Below are 23580 nucleotides of genomic sequence, written 5' to 3' on the forward strand. Positions count from 1 at the left end.
AGTGGAGACCGAAGAAGGAGGTATGGACAGCGCTGGACTGAGAGATCCCCCGTCGCTGGATATGATCATCCATCGCTGGACCCCGGAGACCCGTCGCTGGATAGCAAGAGTGGATTAGCACCGCTGGAATTTTTTTTTTATTTTTTTTTTTTTTAATAAAGGAATTTTTCAAAAGTGTGTTTGTCTTATTTAACCATTTTGACACTTTCTTTGTGAAATGGTAGGGGTACTTTTGTACCCCCTTACCATTTCAAACAGGGGGGGGCCGGGATCTGGGGGTCCCCTTGTTAAAGGGGGCTTCCAGATTCTGATAAGCCCCCCGCCCGCAGACCCTCACAACCAACGGCCAGGGTTGTGAGGATGAGGCCCTTGTCCTTATCAACATGGGGACAAGGTGCTTTGAGGGGTCACAGACCCCCAAAGCATCCTCCCAATGTTGAGGGTATGTGGCCTGGTACGGTTCAGGAGGGAGGGGGGGCCGCTCTCTCGTCCCCCCCTCTTTTCCTGCGGCCTGCCAGGTTGCGTGCTCGGATAAAGGGTCTGGTATGGATATTTAGGGGGACCCCCACGTCAATTTTTTTTAAAAATTTGATGCGGGGTTCCCCTTAATATCCATATCAGACCTGAAGGGTCTGGTATGGATATTTGGGGGGACCCCCACGTCAATTTTTTTTTTAAATTTGACACGGGGTTCCCCTTAATATCCATGTCAGACCTGAAGGGCCTTTTGATTGAATTTAGGGGAACCCCCACGCTTTTTTTTTTTTTTTTTTAATCAATGAATGAATGAATGAATTGTCGGCTAATACAGAGAACACTCATTGAGTGTTCTCTGTATTACGGAGACGCGACAATTTAGCCGCAAGTGATTTTAAAAGACTTTTTTTCCTGCACAAATGACACTTTGTGCAGCGACAGTTCTAAGCACCAGAAACATGCGCCCCTTCACAGGCATACTATAGATACCCCCCAGCTACGAAATTTAAAGGAATATTACACTTTTATTGTTTCACTTTAATCATTATTAAAATCACTGCTCCTGAAAAAACGGCCGTTTTTAAAACTTTTTTTTGCATTGATCCATGTCCCCTGGGGCAGGACCCAGGTCCCCAAACACTTTTTAGGACAGTAACCTGCATATTACCCTTTAAAATGAGCACTTTAGATTTCTCCCATAGACTTGTATAGGGCGTTCCGGCTTTTCGAATTTGCTGCGAACAGCCCAAATTGTTCACTGTTCGCTGAACAGGCGAACAGGCAATGTTCGAGTAGAACATGAGTTCGACTCGAACTCGAAGCTCATCCCTACTCAGGAACGAGTTCGTGCTATATTGGGGCTTGGTGTTTTAGTTGTTATGAATTGTTTTTATTTAATGACTATTTTTTTTTTTTTTTTCCCCTGTGTTTGACTCCCCAGTGTCCTTCCACGCCACAGGAATGGAAGACTGTGGCTTCCCAATTCGCTGCCCGTTGGGACTTTCCCAACTGCGGAGGGGCGATCGACGGGAAACATGTGAGGATTGTGCCCCCACCCCATTCGGGGTCCTACTATTGGAACTATAAGGGGTTCCATAGTGTGGTGCTAATGGCGGTGGTGTCGGCACAATGTGACTTTCTTTATGTGGATGTGAGGAAGAACGGCTGGATGTCTGACGGAGGAGTCTTTAGGCAGACCGAGTTCTGCCACCGTCTCATCACTGGTGGCCTGGACTTGCCACCAGATGCCGAGAATGTGGAGGGTCTACCGTTTGTGTTTCTGGCTGATGAAGCGTTCGGTCTGAGTGAACATCTTATGAAACCCTTCCCCCAAAGGATCCTCACCCCGGAGAGGAGGGTTTTTAATTACCGGCTGGCCAGAGCAAGAAGGGTTGTGGAGAGTGCCTTTGGCATTATGGCCAGCCGGTTCCGTCTGTTACTGACAGCCATCAACCTTTCAGAATATAAACTGAACTATGTGATTCTGTGCTGCTGCATTCTGCACAATTGTCTACGTAAATGTTCAGGTAACCAGTACCTGCAGCCTATTGGGCCTGAGGCCGGACTCATATTTCCAGAACTGACAGGGCTGGATCATGCCCTTCCTGGCTTAGCCCCCCAAACAGCACGTGAGGTGCGTGACCGCTATGTCAGCTATTTTAATGGTAGGGGGGCTATTCCAATGCCAGCTGAGCAATAAAAATGTATTTTTCTTGAAATATGTCTTGTCTGTTCAAATTTTTAAGTTTGGTTCTTGTTTGCTTTTCACGTTGCTTGTCTCCTACATTGTCCTAATTCAGGGATATGCAATTGGCCAACCTCCAGCTGGTGCAAAACTACAAGTCAATCATGCCTCTGGGTCTCATGCTTGTGGCTGTCAGTCTTGCTATGCTTCATGGGACTTGTAGTTCTGCAACAGCTGGATTTCCACTAATTGCATATTCCTGTCCTAGTGCATTTGTATTGCAAAGTGGTTTTTGACAATAGGAAATAAGGCCCTTTGTGACAGAAAACACAAAATGACTTCCCAAACTGGTATTGAGTATTGAAAGAAGTAGACACACACACACATCTTTTTTTTGATTTTTTAATAGTGCACATGCCAACTAGTGCCTCTGTTTTAGATATTTTTTTTTGTGTTTTATTTATTTATTTTTTTGGGAAATCGTTTGTTTTTGTTATTTTTATTTTTTTTTTGGAATTTTTTTTTTTTTTCTTTTTTTTTGTAAACATTGAAATATCTAAAATACAATTATCACAAAAATAAAAAAATAAAATCAGATTTTTAACTATTTACATAAAACAAGGGGTAAAGCCAAATTTTGAAGATGCACACCAAAAATTGGTAATGTCAACATGTGCTATGTACCATCATGAGTGATCAATGGACGTGTTTGGTGTGTGCAATCCCTTCCTCTCACATACTAGAATGAGGAAGGGTTTGCAAACACCAAATGCGTACATTGCGATCCTCTGATGGCACATAGCACATGTTGACACACCGTGTGCATCTTCAAAATTTGGCCTCTAAAAACAAGGATGTAAAAACATTAAAAACTTTTTTCAAAGGGAATGAAGAACATGATCGATTGGGTTTTAGGGAAAGGGGGCTTAGATTCTCCCTAAAACATCGATCATGTTCTTCATTCCCTGCCTCATAGTGACCAGTTCTCTTTGGATGTTTAGAATCTGGTTCTCCATCCGATCAATCTGGCCATTCCAGGCCATGATGTCACCAATCATCCTCTGGGCACTATCACTGGTAAATGGGTCCGCGACTTGTTCTACCACAACCAGATCACCTAAAAACATGTGTAGATAAAAAATTGGTTAAAATATACAGCCATTAATTGTTTACCTTAAGCTGGGTTGTCAGACACTCACTTTGTGGGGTGTGTAACTCCACCTGCTCTTCCTCCTCCACATCTAGCCCTGGGCTCGGCTCATCCAGTGGAGCTACGGAGCTTGGTCCAGCGGAGGATACCGAGCTTGGCTGCTCCCTCGCAGACACAGGACTGGGCAGCTCCAATACCGACGCAGGGCTGGGGCTAAGTGCCCAATCAGGCTGGCGAGGTCGGGGGGTCATGGGCTGCTCCGCCTCTTGTCTGAGTCTTTGTTCCCCTATGAGAATGAAAATAAAAAAAAATAAAATAAAAGATACTTTTAAGCATAGTGATATTTGAGTTCCGAAATGTGAATATGAAACATTGGTTTGAAGTGGTGTACAATTATTAGCTGGTTATTACAAGATCCTAGTTTAATACATCCTTAAAATGACTTTTTTTTAGTTAGGCTGTGTTCAGACTGGTGCGATGTGCGAACGCAGCAAATCTACTGTGGTTTCACGCATCGCATGTGCAGTTCGCACTGCCCTATGTGACCTGCTGGGAGTATCAGTGTAAAGTTTTATTGACACCTCCGAATTAGTTCTCATTTCACAGTGCAATCTTTAAACTCGGACAGGAATCGGACCACATGGTGTGAATACCCATGTGATCCGATTCGGCTGTGGACTAAAAAAAGGGCCATGTACAAGTTTGGGCCGGATGCGATGCAAATTCAGCCATACTATATGTATGGCTGAAATCGCATCACACAGAGATCACATGTGATTTGCACTGCAGTGCGGTGCAAATCACATTTAATCTCGTACATTGCAGCAATGTGAACCTAGCCTTTAACCAAACTGTGATACTTTATATCTTTTGTCCAAGTTTCACAGACGGACACACTCGAATCATCCCCTGGAGTACCTGTGTGTGATTATGTCAAAAAATGTTCTATGATGTCCCAAACTACACGTAAATGTTTCCCAGTCCAGATGTTGAACCAGCATTCTATCTATCTATCTATCTATCTATCTATCTAATTTTTTTTTTTTTTTTTTTATTGAGTCTACATTGCACTGAATAAATTTAGGAAACTTTAGTAAAAATTCATATCCTATAAACTGAGCGTGACAATTCAGTTTATCATGAACAATACCAAAAAATTAATAACTAATTAAAATCTAATCCAACACCAGATAAATTTACACCATATACAAATTCATGCTATTTACGCCCACATATACGAACAACCATATGCGCTCATTACATGAACTATTAACTACACGAACGATCAAATCCGCCGGATTCACATACGGTACCTACACGAAAGATTAGGATCAAATCCGCCAGTTTCACAAACGGTACCTACACGAACGATTAAGATCAAATCTGCCAGATTCACATACGGTATGAACACGAACGATTAGGATCAAATCCGCTGGATTCACATACGGTACCTACACGAACGATTAGGATCAAATCCGCCGGATTCACATACGGTATGTACACGAACGATTATGTCCGACAGTCACGATAAACGCGGAGTTTACTCACTTTTTTTCAGGGCCTTTATGATCCGATGATATTGCTCCGGCTCCCTGGACTTGATGTCGGACCATCGTTTCCGGAGCTGGTCCTTGCCTCTTCGTACCCCAAATTTGTTGTACAAAGTTGTGACGACCTCCTCCAAAATGCCGCTTTTCCGGACATTGGGTTTGGGGTACGGGCCATGTTCCCCATCATAGTCCTCCCTTCTTAATATAGCCACCATCTCCACCATCTCTTCAAAGGCCATATTGGTGGCCTTATATCTCCTCCTTGCTCCAGAAGCATGGGGGCCATGGCTTTCCTTTGCGCTGCTCACGCTGCTAATTGAATTTGCATCCGCCATTTTCTCCTATCATTCACCCACAGCGGAACGAGGGTAAAAGGGGCGGGGGAAATACGGTCACAAGGAACGTCAGGGGCGGGCGACGCAGGCGGAACCTGAGCGCATGCGCTGTATATAAAGCGTTACCGCGAGGCCTTGTCCGAACGGAAGAAGCGAGTGCTACACGCGACGGTAAGATAGTTGTCGTTTTATTTTCGTTTAATTTAAAGTCTGCGTTAGGAATGTGTATATTGAAATTTTGTCTTATTGATGTTTAATTGATTTTTATGTGGGTTGGTGGTTGAGTGGGATTGGTGTTTTGTGTGGTAGTGTGGGGGTGGAGGTGGGTGTATAGGGGGGGTGGGGGGTAGTGTGTGTGTGGGGGTGTAGCGTGTGTGGTAGTGTGTGTCTCGCCTACATTGTCACAATATAGTGTGCATTTGGTCTGACTTTTTTTTTTCAGAAAATGCAAAGGTATACCCCAGACCCCTTTAAGGAGGAGGCCTTCCTCTCAACATTTCTGGACTTAATTGAGTCGCACAGTAGTCTTTGGGATTCAAAACACCCCCAATATTCAAGCCGTGCTGCCCGGAAGAAGACACTGGAGACAGTTTTGGCGTTTGTGAAAACCCGACTCCCCCAGGCAGACACTGACTTTGTGAACGCCAAAATTAAGAACCTGCGTAGCGTGTATAGGCGGGAGCGCAGAAAGATCCTAGAGTCCCAAACATCAGGATCAGCAGCAGGTCAGGTCTATGTACCTAAGCTGTGGTATTATGACAGGCTGCGTTTTCTGGATGACACGTCAGAAGCCAGGCAGTCACTTTCGACTCTTCCGTCTACCCGTCCCTCCACCCTTCCCTCCACCTCAGATGAGCCATCCCTGGAAGATCCAGACCCTTCCTTGCTGGACGAAGTTGATGCACCCAGCTGGAGCCAGGTATATTTTCGTTTCTAAAGTTTGGATTGCTCAAATATTAATGATGTAAAGTTCAATGTTTGAATTGCTTCCAAATCTAGGATTTCATCACAAATTAAATTAGATAGAAGGATACAGTAGTTTACACAAATGTGGCTCAAATCTTGGTGAACTGATGGAAAAATGGTGGTGTCAAAATGATAGCCTTTTGTATTTCAAGACAAATGTATTTGCAAGTGAGAACTGTAAAATTGTTAGTGATTGATGATTTCAAAATATAGACATATTTTATTTATTGATTTCTTTGTTTTTTACACAGGATGAGCTCACCCAGGAGGAGGCCGGGACCAGTGGTATGGAGGAGGAGGCCGGGACCAGCCACACACAAGAGCTAGCTGGGCCCAGCAGGAGTCGGACTGAAAGCCAGGTCCCTCCCCTCCGCCTAGCCAGCAAAAGGCCCAGGAGGATGATCCGTATAGAGGAGGAGTCCTTGGCGCTTATACACCAAGCCACACAAGTTCTGTCCAAACCCCCCAATCCGGAGGAGGCCTATGCCACTTATCTGGCTAGTAAGCTACTTGAAATGGACAAACCACAGCAAAACTTGTGTGAAGCAATATTTTTTGATGCCATCCAACGGGGTCTGAAGGGTGAGCTCACACCCACCACCAAGCTTTATAACGCAGACCCTACTGCTCCTCCTCCTCCTCCTACCACATGTCCACCACCAGAGACACAGCATCCAGCGACGTGTGGAGGGAAGGCTGGACGGAAGAGTCGCAAGTGACTGCCTGGCTTCAGTCTGCTCTGAAAGAAGACGCAGGCTGTTGTAGTACCACAGTCTGGGGACATAGATCTCATCTGCTGCTGTTCCTGGTCTTTGGGATTCTAGGACCTGGTTGTGCTCCCTATTTACATGCTACACAGGTTCGGAATTTTGGTGGCCACTCACTTGATGTGTGCCTGGGGGACAAAAGGCTTCACAAACGTCAAAATTGTCTCCAGTGTTGCCTCCCTCTTGATTTATTTTTGTTCTGAGGAAAAAGAAACATTTATTATTTCAAAAAAATATTGTATGTTTTTTTTTTTTTTTTTTTTAATTTTGGCTTAAAAAACAAAGTTTATTTGTGAGTAGGCAGATACACGTCAAAAGACTCTGGGGGTTATTTACAAAACACACGTTCATGTTAATATAAATATGCTAACTTCAAGTGCAATTTTTAAAGCACTGCAAGTGCACTTGGAAGTGCAGTCGCTGTAAATTTGAGGCTTAACATTTGAAATGAGGGGAAGCTCTGCTGATTTTGAACATGCAATCATGTGTAAGCTAAAATGCTGGTTTGGGTATCTATCTATCTATCTATCTATCTCTACTTGCATAGTCCTGCTTGGCCCAAAAAAAAATGCAAGTCCATCTTGTTTCAAACCCCCCACAAAAAAAAAAAAAAAAAAAATATATGACAATAGTAGTTCCAAAAATATATAGTAATAGATAAATTCTATATTTTTTTTTTCAGAAATAAAAATATATATATACATTTTTTTATTTTTTTATTTTATATATATATTTTTTTAAGATAGACACATATATATATATATATATATATATATATATATATATATATATATATATATATAATTTTTTTTCTTTTTTTTTTTAGAGGGTTTTTTTATGTTTTGTTTTTTAATTTGGAATATATTTTTTCGATAATTGGAAGATTAATCATAGGATGAGGATGAATAAAAACATGTAGTATAACTCTGTGTGAATATAAGCAGCAATGCTACTTCACTTTTCTTGCATTACGAAGAAGAAAAGAACGGGCTATATTAAAAAAACACAAAATTAGCAGCATGACGAATATGCTAGCTTCAATGTGAACACTAGTTTTACAAGACCGAGCGCTTCCGCCCTGTAAATTCTTTCTGAGTATGCGCGGAACTTAGTTTGACGAACAAGCCTACACACGGGCGGACTGTCCGCTCAAACAAAATTCCGAAAAACTTTGTTCAGCAGACTGTTCGCTGAAACTGTCCGCTGAAAGCCCAAGAGGCATATCCATGGTGTAGTATGTTTTTTAAAAATTCGTATTTATTAAATAGACACAATTACTCACAAACATCCGTTTGTATATACTTTAAAAGGAAAGGAAGGAAAGATCCCGTTCGGCTGTCTCGCCGTATGAGTTAGAGGTGTATGCTGTCTGGCCATGCCCTACGCGTTTCATCATCAAAGGCTCCAGAGGACGTCTTTGATGACGAAACGCGTAGGGCGTGGCCAGACAGCATACACCTCTAACTCATACGGCGAGACAGCCGAACGGGATCTTTCCTTCCTTTCCTTTTAAAGCATATACGAACGGATGTTTGTGAGTAATTTTGTCTATTTAATAAATACGAATTTTTAAAAAACATACTACACCATGGATATGCCTCTTACTCATTACATATAATCGAGCACGGCATACGAACGGAGGAACGAGGGTCTCCCAGAACCACAATAGAGGCAAGCCAGAGAGCAACACAGTGGCTGATACTGTGAAGGCTGATCCACCCCGGACGGGGTCATAACTCTGGTGAGAGCAATTGCATAAGTGGTCACAGAGCACCGGGAGCAACAGTTGAAGTCACCTTCCCTCTTCCCTTCACCTTCACTTATAAAGGATACCCCACTATTTTACCACCAATTTTTTCATTTTTTAGGACACCATACTTTGGGACATTATTTACCATCATTTTTATCTCATTTTCTATTTTTACTTTTTATTTTTATATTTTTATATTGTCATATATTTTAAATTTTATCACACTTTTTCACTTTTTGTATTTTTATCTTCATGTAATTATTTTTATACGCACCTTTAATCACAGTTGCACCATGTGAAGATCTGACATGTACAATAGCTAATCGGACTATATATATATTTTTTTTTTTATATTTTTTATATTCCAATTTTCATACTATTGATTTTCATTTTCTACCTTTATAGTTTCTTTTTACAATACTAGTGATTGTATTTACACTAACACTATTTGTTCACTGGCACCTTGCACTTTATTATTGGCATTTAGAAACTGCATGTTGCTTTAATTGATTTATGGCTCATTAATTTATGATTTCTATGACATTTATGGTTTCTAAGATATAATAATCGTTTGTTGACACCCATTGACAGGCACATTTATACTAGTTGGTAACACATATTTATTTAAATTTATTTCATTTTATTATCCAGCACGCTGGAAATTTCTTGCTTATTGCATATCTGAGTTTCAAATTTCAAATTTAAAATTCTAAATGGTATAGCGCCAAGCCTATTTCTCCCCCCCCACTTTATTTAATGGGCAGGGAGGGCTACCCATGCCATTTTTCTCAATGATTTTCAACCATATTGCAGGAATCAGATATAACATTAAAACCGCAAGCAATTTGAAATGACGTTATTTCCGTTAAATGTCATTTTGTGCAGGGACTGTTCTAAACACGGGAAACACGTGGCACTTCACAGGCATACTATAGACACCCCCCAGGCACGATATTTAAAGGAATATTTCACTTTTATCGTCATTAAAATCAGTCCTCCCTCCAAAACGCCCATTTTTAAAACTTTTTTTTGCATTGACCCATGTCCCCTGGGGCAGAAGCCATGTCCCCAAACCCTTTTTAGGACAGTATCTTGCATATTAGCCGTTAAAATTAGCACTTTTAATTTCGAACGTTCGAGTCCCATAGACTTCAATGGGGTTCTAACGTTCGTACGAATTTGGGGTCCGTTCGAAAGTTCTGGTGCGAACCGAACCGGGGGGTGTTCGGCTCATCCCTAGTTACAACCAATTGGTGCCTTATCTGTAGTCATATTGTGTGACCACCAAGCCAGCTGGCGTAATGTTTGTAACTTATTCTTATGCTTTTCCAATAAAAATATATTGAAAGAAAAAAAAATGTCTGTGATGGTTTTTAAAGGTTTAACCATGTAAACTAGAAAAAAAAAAACACCAGGCCATATGCCCACAATATGGAAAGGGACATTGTCAGTTGGAACCCTGTCAAAGCAGCTTGTCCCCTTGTTTAGGAGGACAAGAGCCTCTTCTCCACAACCCTAGTGGTTGTGGGGGTCTCTGGGCTGAAAGCTTATTGGAATATGGAATAATAAGGCCCCACATACTGCCCCCCCCCCCCCATGTAAATAAGCAATTGGAGCAATGGAAGTGAATTGAAAACACAAACCGCGCTGTGAAACTCCTACCCACTTGGTGAATAATTACAACACCACTAGTTGCAAAAAGAATACACACCCCCATGTTTCCAAATATCATACAAAGAAAAATATCAGCACTAGCTTATAACTATACAAGTATAATAATTAAATTATTTCAAAATTCAGTGATAATGTAAACATACGTATACAAGTGGATGAAACCTAGTCCGTACACACCGGGGAGATTGGCGAGTTTTATTCTATCCTATTCCCCCTTATGTTTCTGTGTGTGTGCTCAAGAGGGCACAATGGCACACATTTGGTGGAGGTGCCCCAGGGTATGCAGACTGTGGATCAGAATCTATGCACTTTTTCGTAACCTTTTCAACGCCAATATAAAGAGGGACCCATTTGAGGTCCTTCTAGGGAAACCAATTGCGGAATTACTATGACCAGAATGCCAATTGGCATCACACATTTTTACTGCAACTAAGTTGACCATAGCAAAAGCCTGGAAAACCCTGGCTCTCAGCTGCGAAGCAGTTAAAAACTGTGTAAACAATATCATGGTTAATGGGTAGCTGACAGCCGTGTTATCAGATACACATGATAAATTCCTCCAGACATGGCAACCTTGGGTGACGCACATCCACCCTTCCCGATTTGACCCAACGCTACTCTCGCTCTAATATGCCTCCACTCCCCCCATCCCAGCGACCCCCCCTTCTTACTCCTCTTTCTTCCCCTGCACCAGTCCCTCTACTTTTCTTTCAGCCTCTCCTCTTTTCATGCCCCCTTTCTATATTCTCTTCTGATTTTTTGACCCACAGACCAGTTCCTGTTGAGAATACTCTACCTAGCCTTACGTAGTCTCTTTTGAAATGTTTTGTTTTAGATTCCTTTCTCGACCAATATACTACAAATGGCTCTGTAAACTAAAGCATAGTCAAACATGCTATCACAATGTCAGGATCAGCTGGTCACCAACTGACCGTTGTGACCGCCCCTGAACCATCAAGAATGTGTGCAAATTATCCAGAGCTACCATATTCTTTTGATACCTGAAATTTATGTAGATATAAAATTATGCAGATAAAAAATTATGCAAAGAAAAAATACAGATTTTTTAGTTTACCATTATGGACTTAAAGTTTATTTTTATGGACCTTTAATTTATAATGGATATTTCAAGTACTTGTTTATGTTTTAATCCACCACTGAATTTTAAAATGTTTTAATATTTGTATTTGTGTGTAGTTATAAGCTTGTGCTGAGATATACAGTATCTCACAAAAGTGAGTACACTCCTCACATTTCTGTAAATATTTTATTATATCTTTTCATGTGACAACACTTAAGAAATGACACTTTGCTACAATGTAAAGTAGTGAGTGTACAATGTAAATTTGCTGTCCCCTCAAAATAACTCACACAGCCATTAATGTCTAAACCGCTGGCAACAAAAGTGAGTACACCCCTAACTGAAAATGTCCAAATTGGGCCCAATTAGCCATTTTCCCTCCCCGGTGTCATTTGACTTGTTAGTGTTACAAGGTTTCAGGTGTGAATGGGGAGCAGGTGTGCTAAATTTGGTGTTATCGCTCTCACTCTCTCATACTGGTTACTGGAAGTTCAACATGGCACCTCATGGCAAAGAACTCTCTGAGGATCTGAAAAAAATAAATTGTTGGTCTACATAAAGAAGGCCTAGGCCAGTGATGGTGAACCTTGGCACCCCAGATGTTTTGAAACTACATTTCCCATGATGTTCTTGCAATCTGCAGTGTAGCCGAGCAATGCATCATGGAAAGTATAGTTCCAAAACATCTGGCGTGTCAAGGTTCACCATCACTGGCCTAGGCTATAAGAAGATTGCCAAGACCCAGAAACTGAGCTGCAGGATGGTGGCCAAGACTATACAGCGGTTTAACAGGGCAGGTTCCACTCATAACAGGCCTCGCCATGGTCAACCAAAGAAGTTGAGTACATGTGCTCAGCATCATATCCAGAGGTTGTCTTTGGGAAATAGATGTATGAGTGCTGCTAGCATTGCTGCAGAGGTTTAAGGGGTGGGGGGTCAGCCTGTCAGTGCTCAGACCATACTCCACACACTGCATGAAATTGGTCTGCATGGCTGTCATCCCAGAGGGAAGCCTCTTCTAAAGATGATGCACAAGAAAGCCGCAAACAGTTTGCTGAAGACAAGCAGACTAAGAACATGGATTGCTGGAACCATGTCCAGTGGTCTGATGAGACCAAGATAAACTTATTTGATTTAGATGTTGTCAAACATGTGTGGTAGCAACCAGGTGAGGAGTACAAAGACAAGTGTGTCTTACCTACAGTCAAGCATGGTGGTGGGAGTGTCATGGTCTGGGGCTGCATGAGTGCTGCCGGAACTGGGGAGCTACAGTTCAATGAGGGAACTATGTATGCCAACATGTGCTGTGACATACTGAAACAGAGCACAATCCTCTCCCTTCAGAGACTGGGCCGCAGGGCAGTATTCCAACATAACGACCCCAAACACACATCCAAGATGACCACTGCTTTTCTAAAGAAGCTGAGGGTAAAGGTGATGGACTGGCCAAGCATGTCTCCAGGCCTAAACCCTATTGAGCATCTGTGGGGCATCCTCAAACAGAAGGTGGAGGAGCGCAAAGTCTCTAACATCCACCAGCTCTGTGATGTCATCATGGAGGCGTGGGAGAGGACTCCAGTGGCAACCTGTGAAGCTCTGGTTAACTCCATGCCCAAGAGGGTTAAGGCAGTGCTGGAAAATAATGGTGGCCACACAAAATATTGACACTTTGGCCCCAGTTTGGACATTTTCACTTAGGGGTATACTCACTTTTGTTGCCAGCGGTTTATACATTAATAGCTGTGTGTTGAGTTATTTTGAGGGGACAGCAAATTTACACTGTTATACAAGCTGTACACTCACTACTTTACATTGTAGCAAAGTGTAATTTCTTCAGTGTCGTCACATGAAAAGATATAATAAAATATTTACAAAAATGTGAGGGGTGTACTCACTTTTGTGAGATACTGTATGTATTTATATGATAAATGGAAGTAGATTGTTTCAGATAAGCCAATTATGTATTTTGGCATCTCAGTGGAAGTTGTGATTTGTGATTGACAAGGACTTGCATTGCTGGACAGCATGATTAATTATAGATTTATATCGTGGCACATTTTCAATTTTTATTTTTTCAAAAAGTGTATTTATTTACTGTTCACATTTTTTTTTTGTGTATGAGTACTACTAAAGGTGGGGGGTAATATCTAGGGGGGCCCTTACAGCAGATTGTATTTATTATTTAAATTAGTTCACTTAAAGAGAAGCATCTGGGTTTTGTAATATGACAAAAAGATGTACCCCCTTAAAAATAAGTAATCTATATATTTGTGCAAATCTAATGATTGTGCAATAAGATAACAATGTGTGGCCAGTTTAACTCACAGAATGACAGCCATCTGTAAGGCCCCTTTCACACGGGGGCAGTTTTCAGGCGTTACAGCGCTAAAAATAGCGCCTGTGTATCGCCTGAAAAAACCGGCCCCTTTCACTCCAGTGTGAAAGCCGGAGGACTTTCACACTGGAGCGGTGCGCTGGCAGGACGGTGAAAAAAGTCCTGCTAGCCGCATCTTTGGAGCGGTGAAGGAGCGGTGAATATCAATGGGACAGCGCGGCAATACCGCAGGCAAAGCGGCGGTTTTAACCCTTTTTCGGCCGCTAGCGGGGGTTAAAACCACCCCACTAGCGCCCGCAAACCGCCACTAAAACTATGGTAAAGCGCCGCTAAAAATAGCGGCACTTTACCGCCGGTGGCCGCACCGCCCCAGTGTGAAAGGGGCCTAAGTCAGTTTCAAAGTCTTTTTAAGGGATTTTTTAAGAACTTTTTTAAATCTAGAATTACAACATAAAGACTTTTAGCCCTTGTACACACGGTCGGAGATTCCGACGGAATGTGTCCGATCGGACCGTTTTGTCAGATATTCCGACTGTGTGTGGTTTGCATCGGACTGTTTCCGTCGGAGTATCCGACGGGCCAACTTTTCCAACTTGCAGGTAAAATTTTCCGACAAAATGCTCCGATCGGACATACCCTGATCATGTGTAGAGAATTCCGATCGGACAAAGTGCCACGCATACTCAGATCAAATTCCTAAAAGTTTGTAACAAAATCCGTCGGACAAAATCCAACGGATTTGGTTGTCAGAATCTCCGACCGTGTGTACAAGGGCTTAAACCTGCATTTGTGTTCAGCCATTTTAATTTGAAAGAGCACGGTATTGTTAAAAAAAAAAAAAAAAAATTCATGAGACTAGATATAATTCATTAAAATCAATTTTGACCTTTTCCAGTTAGGTGACCATGTCCTGGCAACCACTTGTCTCTAGTTAACTAGCATTACATAAACGTATTACTTAAATAATATGTAAAAACAATATCCCTTTTGAAAATGATGCACATACTCCTAAATGGGATGTTGTCTGAAAGTAATTCAGTTTGATGGAAAACTGTATGAGAGATTACTGCTCTTTTCTTAAAATAACACAATAAATGAAACATGCTCTGTGTAGGGGTTTCTTATCTCATTACAGCTTTTTTTTTGGGCTAGCAACTGCATCTAGCAATACTCTGTAGTATCAGGTAAACAAGTGTTACAAAAGAGAATGCATTCTGATGGCGCTTGAATTGAGCAGTTTGTCTAGGAATAGCCTTTTGTCAGCCGTATTTTATTTACAGCTTTCTGCTAACTTCTGTTCATTGCCACTAATTATACACCGAGAACATTTCTGTGGGTGGATTGCTCCCCTAGATCTTTATTCTTGGCTGTAATTTGGCCTCTTGCCCCAGGGACTGCAGGCTGTGGCTTTGGAACTGAACATAGTGTTGGACTAATCACACAGAATAGCCATATGAGCCTCCTCTCTGGGGTCTCACTGGGAGATACTTTTCATCCAACAAACAGTGTACTGTGTAGGAGGAGAAGCTGAGAAATAACTAGATTCTGTGATTGGACCAGGCCGTGCAAATAAAGCACCATGGTGTTGAACCCTATGGATTTATTTACTAACTGAAAGTCTGCTGATGTAATACACTCCATTCTGTATGTACAAATGTCTATATTTCTGCTTTAAAATACTATATTTTATATTATTGGCTTCCATGAAAACACTGTTATTGCTTTATGATTTTGAATGATGTATCATTAATGCAAAAAACCTTCAAAGATTTCTCTGTGCCTTTTGTGTCCAGCACATTTTTTCTCAAATTATATGTAGTAAGAGACCATATACTGTATGCATTGTGATATTGTGATTGTGTATCCAAAATGATATTCAGTGAAGTACAGTATATGCAGGCAAAGCCAGTTTGCTTAAGGTAAACCATGAGATAAAACAAAGGTACATTTTTAATTTAATGATGGCCCACTGGGTCCCAATTTGCAAGTATTAAATGCAAAACAGAGAATTTAATTATGGTTGCACAATGCTCAGACACAACTACTGAATGCAGGTCCAGAGAGTTACTCATCGCTGTTATAATGTAGCTGATTGTTTACATGTTTGCGACCTTAACTCTTCCAATGCACAATAGATTATGCAGGCATTATGCTTACATTTAAAATACTGTTTTTGATAGTTTTTTTTTTTTTCTGTTCCTTAAGTCTAGATTCACAACGATGCACTTACAGTTTATGTGTTTTTCAGGCACCTTTTTTTGGTGTGTTTTTAAACTCGCAATTTTGATGCGTTTTTGCATGCAGTTTTCATGCAGTTTGCATGTTCTGTTTTATTCCCCTTTAAAAACATTGTATTAAGCTGGTTGCTAAGGGGTGGGCCTGGAAGCGGGCTGCTGCATCCTTAATAACTGATGACTCATCAGCTGTCAGTGGGGTTCCCCACTGACAGCTGAATCTAAAAAAAAAAAAAAAAAAATCCGGCAAAACAATTTCTGAAAAAAATGGTGTAGAGTCCCTCCTCCCCAGATCCATACTAGGCCCTTATCCGAGCATGCACCCCGGCAGGTTGGGAAAGGGAGGGGACGAGCAAGTGACCCCCCCTTCTGAACCATACCAGGCTGCATGCTCTCAACATGGGGAGAGGTGCTTTGGGGTGGGACGGACTCTGTCCCCAGCGCCAAGGGCCTTTTCCTCACAATCCTGGGCTGTGGTTGTGGGCATCTGTGAGCAAGGGGATTATCAGAATTTGGAAGCCCCCTTTAACAAGGTGGTCCTCAGATTCTTGCTCCCCCATGGGAATATGTATGGGGTATATTGTACCCCTACTCATTCACCAAAAATAATGTCACATAGAAAAAAATAATGCCTGCTCATTCCCTTGCATTCCCTTTTTTTTTTTTATTTGGCATGGGGTTCCCCTCCAAATCCTTCAGGTCTGGTATGGATCTTGGGGGTCACCACACACATTTTTTTCACAAATGTTTTTGCTGGCAATGACAGCTGATGACTCATCAGTTGTTAAAGACATGGCAACTGGCTTCCTGGACCACTCCTTAGCAACCAGCTATATACAGTGTTTAAAAAAAAAAAAAATACATAAAAGCATCAAAAATCACATCAAAAACACAACACTTGTATTTCTGGTGCGACTCCATTGAAATCTATTACACACAAAATGCAATCTGCTGCGGTAAAAAAGTCCCCTACCCTTTCCAAAAACACACCGACTGAAAAACGCCTAGATGTGAATGTGTATAATAGGAAACCATGTTGAATGGACTGTAGTGCGTTTCTGCAAAATGCACTAAAAGTGCATACAGGTAGGTGTGAGTGTAGGGTCAATTTATGTTTTAGCTATTTTCAGTTTAGCTGAGTTTGTATGCTGTATGATTTGAGTGCTCTGGCAAGGGATGCAGCATGGCGTAACTCTGTATGCTTCTTAGCTGGCCATTGGACCAGGCTTTAACAAATATGCTGAGCAAGCATGCATGGATTCCAATGTTTTTTTTGTTTTTTTGTTGCACATGATTAAAGCCAGAGGCTCTAATCGGCTTTAAAAAAAGGGTGTGATCAGGGCAACCTGAGCCCAACCAGTTGTGTGACAATAGCAAATTAATATTCGCTATTGTCTTCCTGATTTTCTTCCCAGCCAATCAGGATGCAGGTCCTGAGATCCAATTAGCCGAGAGGAGAAGCAATCATATTAGCCACTGAGGAGCAGGAGAAGACACAGTGGAAGCCGCCGTGAAGCCGAGGAGGAGATGCAGGGTGAAGCCGATGAGGAGAAAGCGCTGCCTGCGACCTAGAAGGGGTAAGTGCGGAGCTGGTGGGCTGACAGTTGAGTGACGAGAGGGGGTGCCACCAACTGACCAACCTACCGTCAAAAAGTGGCGCACCAGCCACCGCTGCTGCTGATTCATCAAAACAAAACATGCTAAGCAGGGCTATCTTAATGAGCGTTGGGGAGGGCGGGGTCCTTCGCTTTCCCTGTACTTGCAGCTTTGTAAAATGCTTGGCTAAGTCGATAGGGTCAGCAGAGAGCCCAGCGGTGTGCGTGAGGCTGTCTATGCCTCTCCCCTGTCATATAATCAGCTTATCCATCAGAGATCATCACTATCCAACCAAGCAGTCCGAATTGGTGGTTGGGGCCAGGGTGTGGCTGCCTTCTCCACTCTTCCTACAGATTCCTCCACTCTAGCTGATCCCGCAGCTGAACTAGAAAGAGGAGGACTATATACAGCCCCCCCTGGCATCACCTGACATCACCTTCATTACCTGACATGCCAGTGACAGTCAATTTTTCTCAACTAAAGTCCTCAAGTACCCTAAAAAGGTCATGTTTTCAGGCCTTCCGTTATTTTGCACAGGTGATTTGATCAGTTTGAAATAGAGCAGAGGTACTACCTAATAAGATCAGAAATTTTTCAGACCTACCTGGGTGTGGAAAGGCAGTCGCACAGCTGCAACTCTTTGCTTGCTCTTTAAAATCTGCAAATAGTATTGATTCTCCATGAAAGACACAGGGACACACAGCAGATGTAAAGGCGTTTCAGCCATGTAGGACTTATTCACTACCTTAGTAATTACTACAGCTGTTTCATCTGAGGGAAATCCTGAAAACATGACCTGTTGGGGGGTACTTGAGGACTGGAGTTACGAAAAATTGATGTAAGTGACTGAGCACAATGTCACTATATATAGCCCTAGCCTGCCACTATATCACCCTATACTGCCACTATACAGCCACTATACCACCCTCACCTCCCACTATGCTGCTTTAGCCTGCCACTATATTGCTCTAACCTGCCACTCTACTGCTCTAGCTTACCACTATCCAGCCACTATACTTGTCTAGCCTGCCACTATATAGCCCTAACCTGCCACTATATAGCCACTATTCCGGTCTAACCTGACACTATACTGCTCTAGTCTGTCACTATACTGCCCTAACCTGCAACTAAACTGCTCTAGCCTGACAATATACATTATTGCACCCTATACTGTACCCTTCTGACCTTACCTGTGTTCTTTAACCCCCCTGTACTGTGCCCTTCTGCCTGTCCTATACCATGTACAGACATAAATAAATACATGCCACTGATAGGCTGGGAGAGGCACTTATGACAAGGGGCAGTGTATATATGGAGGGGAATAGTGTAAAAAAGGAGTGGGAGCAGTGTGAAAAAGAGTATAGAGAGGACAGGACAGTGTGTACAGAGTGTGAATTTAATTTAGGATAATTCCCTAGTTGTGTATATTTGTTGTTCTTGATCATACTAAAAAAACATGCCCAATACTTAGCATCATTTAGCCACGCCACTTCTTGCTGCATTATGCGTAGCTTGCCGCAGGTCACCATCTCCCCTGTAGTGGCACCAGTGCGTTACTTTGTCCTGGGGCCCATGATGCTATTAAGATGGCACTGACACTAAGCGTTAACCAATGACTGCCAATGATGAATATTGTCATGGCTAGGGGTGTGAAAAAGGGGACATTACGACATGCTCACTGCCCCACCCTCTTTTTCATAGCCAGCTAAGCTGCATGCTCAGATAAGGGTATACATTTTGCAAGGGATCTAACACTTTTTTCTTTTTTGCATGAGGTCCCTGCTTAAAATCCGTACCAGACCCCTATCTGGTATAAAGCACACTTTTTCTTTTCACAGTATCATTGGTTGCTATGGTGTGCCATAACAACCAGTGACTGTGCTATCACCAACAGCCAAGCAACCAATGGTATCTTTTCCCGCTCAGTATCCTGGGTTGCTAAGACACAAGGGGCCACCAGGGTCCTAGCAACCAACCAGGGGGAGTTAATGGACAACCTTAAGCAGGAAACTGCCACATTAAGTGGTGATAATAATCAAAAGGTGGAGGGAGATACAGTGCAACCACTCTTGTAGTATAACCATGACAAGCTTTTATTGAATCCTACTCACAAAGGTAGAAACATCATTGGTATTGTAGTGAACAAAAGGTAAAACCATGCTCTAGATGTATTTCTACTTACTCCTATGCAGAGACCCCACTTTTTTTTGCACAACCAGTGACAGAGCAACCACCGAACATCCTAGTACCAATGATATCTTTGCCCGCCCAGTATCCTTGGTTGCTAAGACACAAGGGGCCACCGGGGTCCTAGCAACCAACCAGAAGGAGTGGATGGACAGCCTTAAGTAGGAAACTGTCACATTTAGTGGTGATAATAATACTACCACTAAATGTGTAACTTCCTGCAGTAACCAGAGAGTCATTTTGGTGTGTGGGCTAAAAGGCTGTTTAGCTCTTACCTTTTAGCACCCCCCCCCCATGTTGAGGGCATGTGGCCTGATATGGCTTTGGAGGAGGGACCTGGGGGGGACCTGGGGGGGACCTGATGCTGTTTTTTGAATTATTTTTTTACTGGCATTTTTTTTTTATTCAGCCTATAGCATACTCCCAGTATTATTTTACCCTTAGCTTCATCCCTTTGATGCTCTACCCATAAGATTCCACCTCCTCCCTAGCTCCCTTAGTGATGTCATCTCTCACATTCACCTGTACATTATTCTCGATATATAGGCATACCCTTCTCCCTTTTTTACCCTCTCTATCTTTGCAATAAAGGTTATACCCTTGAATTTTTGCCAGCCAATCATGAGAGCTGTTAACCACTTCAGGACCGCCGTATTGCCATTGTACGTCAGCACAATGGCACAGGCAGGCACAATCACGTACATCTACGTGATTGCCTTCCAGCGGGTGGGGGGTCCGATCGGACCCCCTCCCGCTGTTTACGGCGGTCCGATTCGGTGCAGGAGCGCTCCGTGATGAGGGGATGGCCGTTGGTTTTCGGCCACCCCCTCTGGATCGCTCCTGGCCAATGAGAAGCTTCCTCCCCTGTGTATTGTTTACACAGGAAGGAGGAAGTGATGTCATTCTCCTCGGGGCGGTCTTTTTGACCGGACTACGAGGAGAAGACTAAAAGTAAGTGTGCACCAACACTACACTGACATGTAGGTACACACAGGCACACAACCCCCCCCCGATCCCCCCCCCGATCGCCCCCCGATCCCCCCCGCCCCCCCTCCCCCCCTCCCCCCCCAGTCACAGTGTCACTGATTGCATTGATCATTTCTTTACTGATCAATGCATTCAGTGTCAGTTGTGACAGTAAAAACTGTCAGGACAGTTAGTGTTAGGTCCAGGGTAGCCCCCTATCACCCCCCAATAAAGATTTAACCCCCTGATTGCCCCTAGAGTTAACCCTTTCACCCCCTTTTGCCAGTGTCACTAAGCGATCATTTTTCTGATCGCTGCATGTGTCGCTAGGTAGCTAGTTATTTTTTTAGGTTCACCGCCAGGTTTTTATATCGCTAGGTACCCCGATATACTACCCAATAATGTTTTTAACCCCCTGATTGCCGCTAGTTAACCCTTTCACCCCCTTTTGCCAGTGTCACTAAGCGATCGTTTTTCTGATCGCTGCATTAGTGTCGCTACAGTCGCTAGGTAGCTAGTTATTTTTTTAGGTTCACCGCCAGGTTTTTATAGCGCTAGGTACCCCGATATACTACCCAATAATGGTTTTAACCTCCTGATTGCCGCTAGTTAACCCTTTCACCCCCTTTTGCCAGTGTCACTAAGCGATCATTTTTCTGATCGCTGCATGTGTCGCTAGGTAGCTAGTTAATTTTTTAGGTTCACCGCCAGGTTTTTATATCGCTAGGTACCCCGATATACTACCCAATAATGGTTTTAACCCCCTGATTGCCGCTAGTTAACCCTTTCACCCCCTTTTGCCAGTGTCACTAAGCGATCGTTTTTCTGATCACTGCATTAGTGTCGCTACAGTCGCTAGGTAGCTAGTTATTTTTTTAGGTTCACCGCCAGGTTTTTATAGCGCTAGGTACCCCGATATACTACCCAATAATGGTTTTAACCCCCTTATTTCCGCTAGTTAACCCTTTCACCCCCTTTTGCCAGTGTCACTAAGCGATAATTTTTCTGAGCGCTGCATCAGTGTCGCTAGTGTCGCTAGGTAGCTAGTTATTTTTTTAGGTTCACCGCCAGGTTTTTATAGCGCTAGGTACCCAGATATACTACCCAATAATGGTTTTAACCCCCTGATTGCTGCTAGTTAACCCTTTCACCCCCTTTCACCAGCGATCACAGTATAAGTGTCACTGGTGACGCTGGTTAGCCAGTTAGTTATTTAGGTTCCCCGTCAGGTTTTTATATAGCGCCAGGGACCCCCATATACTACCTAATAAAAATTTGAACCCCCTGATTGCCCCTAGTTAACCCTTTCACCACTGATCACTGTATAAGTGTTACGGGTGACTCTGGTTAGTTTGTTTTTTATAGCATTTTATATTCAAATCCGGAAGGCAGTGCTTGGTTTTCGGGGTCCCGTACGTGGCTAGGCTCCCAAAAAGTCCCCCACATGTGGTATTCCCGTACTCGGGAGAAGCAGCAGAATTTATTTTGGGGTGTAATTTGACTTCTGCCCATAGCATGTGTGAGCAATATATCATTTAGTGACAACTTTGTGCAAAAAAAAAAAAAGTTTGTAATATTCCCGCAACTTTTGGCAAAATATAAAATATTCCATGGACTCAACATGCCTCTCAGTAAATAGCTTGGGGTATTTACTTTCCAAAATGGGGTCATTTGGGGGGGTTTTGTGCTATTTTGGCATTTTATGGCCTTCGAAACTGTGATAGGTAGTGAGGAGTTAAATCAAAAATTTGCACCCTTAGAAATCCTGAAGGTGGTGATTGGTTTTCGGGGTGCCGTGCGCGACTAGACTCCCAAAAAGTCCCACACATGTGGTATCCCCGTACTCGGGAGAAGCAGCAGAATGTATTTTGGGGTGTCATTTCACATATGCCCATAGCATGTGTGAGCAATATATCATTTAGTGACAACTTGGTGCAAAAAAAAAAAAGTTTGTAATATTCCCGCAACTTGTGGCAAAATATAAAATATTCCATGGACTCAACATGCCTCTCAGTAAATAGCTTGGGGTGTCTACTTTCCAAAATGGGGTCATTTTGGGGGGTTTTGTGCTATTTTGGCATTTTATGGCCTAAGAAACTGTGATAGGTAGTGAGGAGTTAAATCAAAAATTTGCACCCTTAGAAATCCTGAAGGTGGTGATTGGTTTTCGGGGTGCCGTGCGCGACTAGACTCCCAAAAAGTCCCACACATGTGGTATCCCCATACTCGGGAGAAGTAGCGGAATATATTTTGGGGTGCAATTCCACATATAACCATGGCATGTGTGAGCAATATATCATTTAGTGACAACTTCTTTTTTTTTTTTGTCATTATTCAATCCCTTAGGACAAAAAAAAAAAATATTCAATGGGCTCAACATACCCATCAGCAATTTCCTTGGGGTGTCTACTTTCCAAAATGGGGTCATTTGGGGGGGATTTGTACTGCCCTGCCATTTTAGCACCTCAAGAAATGAGATCGGCAGTCATAAATTAAAAGCTGTGTAAATTCCAGAAAATGTACTCTAGTTTGTAGACGCTATAACTTTTGCGCAAACCAAAAAATATACGCTTATTGACATTTTTTTTACTAAAGACATGTGGCTGAATAAATTTTGCCCTCAATGTATGACTAAAATTTAGTTTATTCGATTTTTCTTATAACAAAAAGAAGAAAATATCATTTTTTTTCAAAATTTTCGCTCTCTTTCCATTTATATCGCAAAAAAAAAAAATCGCAGAGGCAATCAAATACCATCAAAAGAAAGCTCTATTTGTGGGAAGAAAAGGACGCAAATTTCGTTTGGGTGCAATATTGCATGACCGCGC

This window comes from Lithobates pipiens, unplaced genomic scaffold (genome assembly GCF_037356315.1).
Source record: "Lithobates pipiens isolate NorthernLeopardFrog02 unplaced genomic scaffold, aLitPip1_a1.2 Scaffold_27, whole genome shotgun sequence".
Lineage (NCBI taxonomy): Eukaryota > Metazoa > Chordata > Amphibia > Anura > Ranidae > Lithobates > Lithobates pipiens.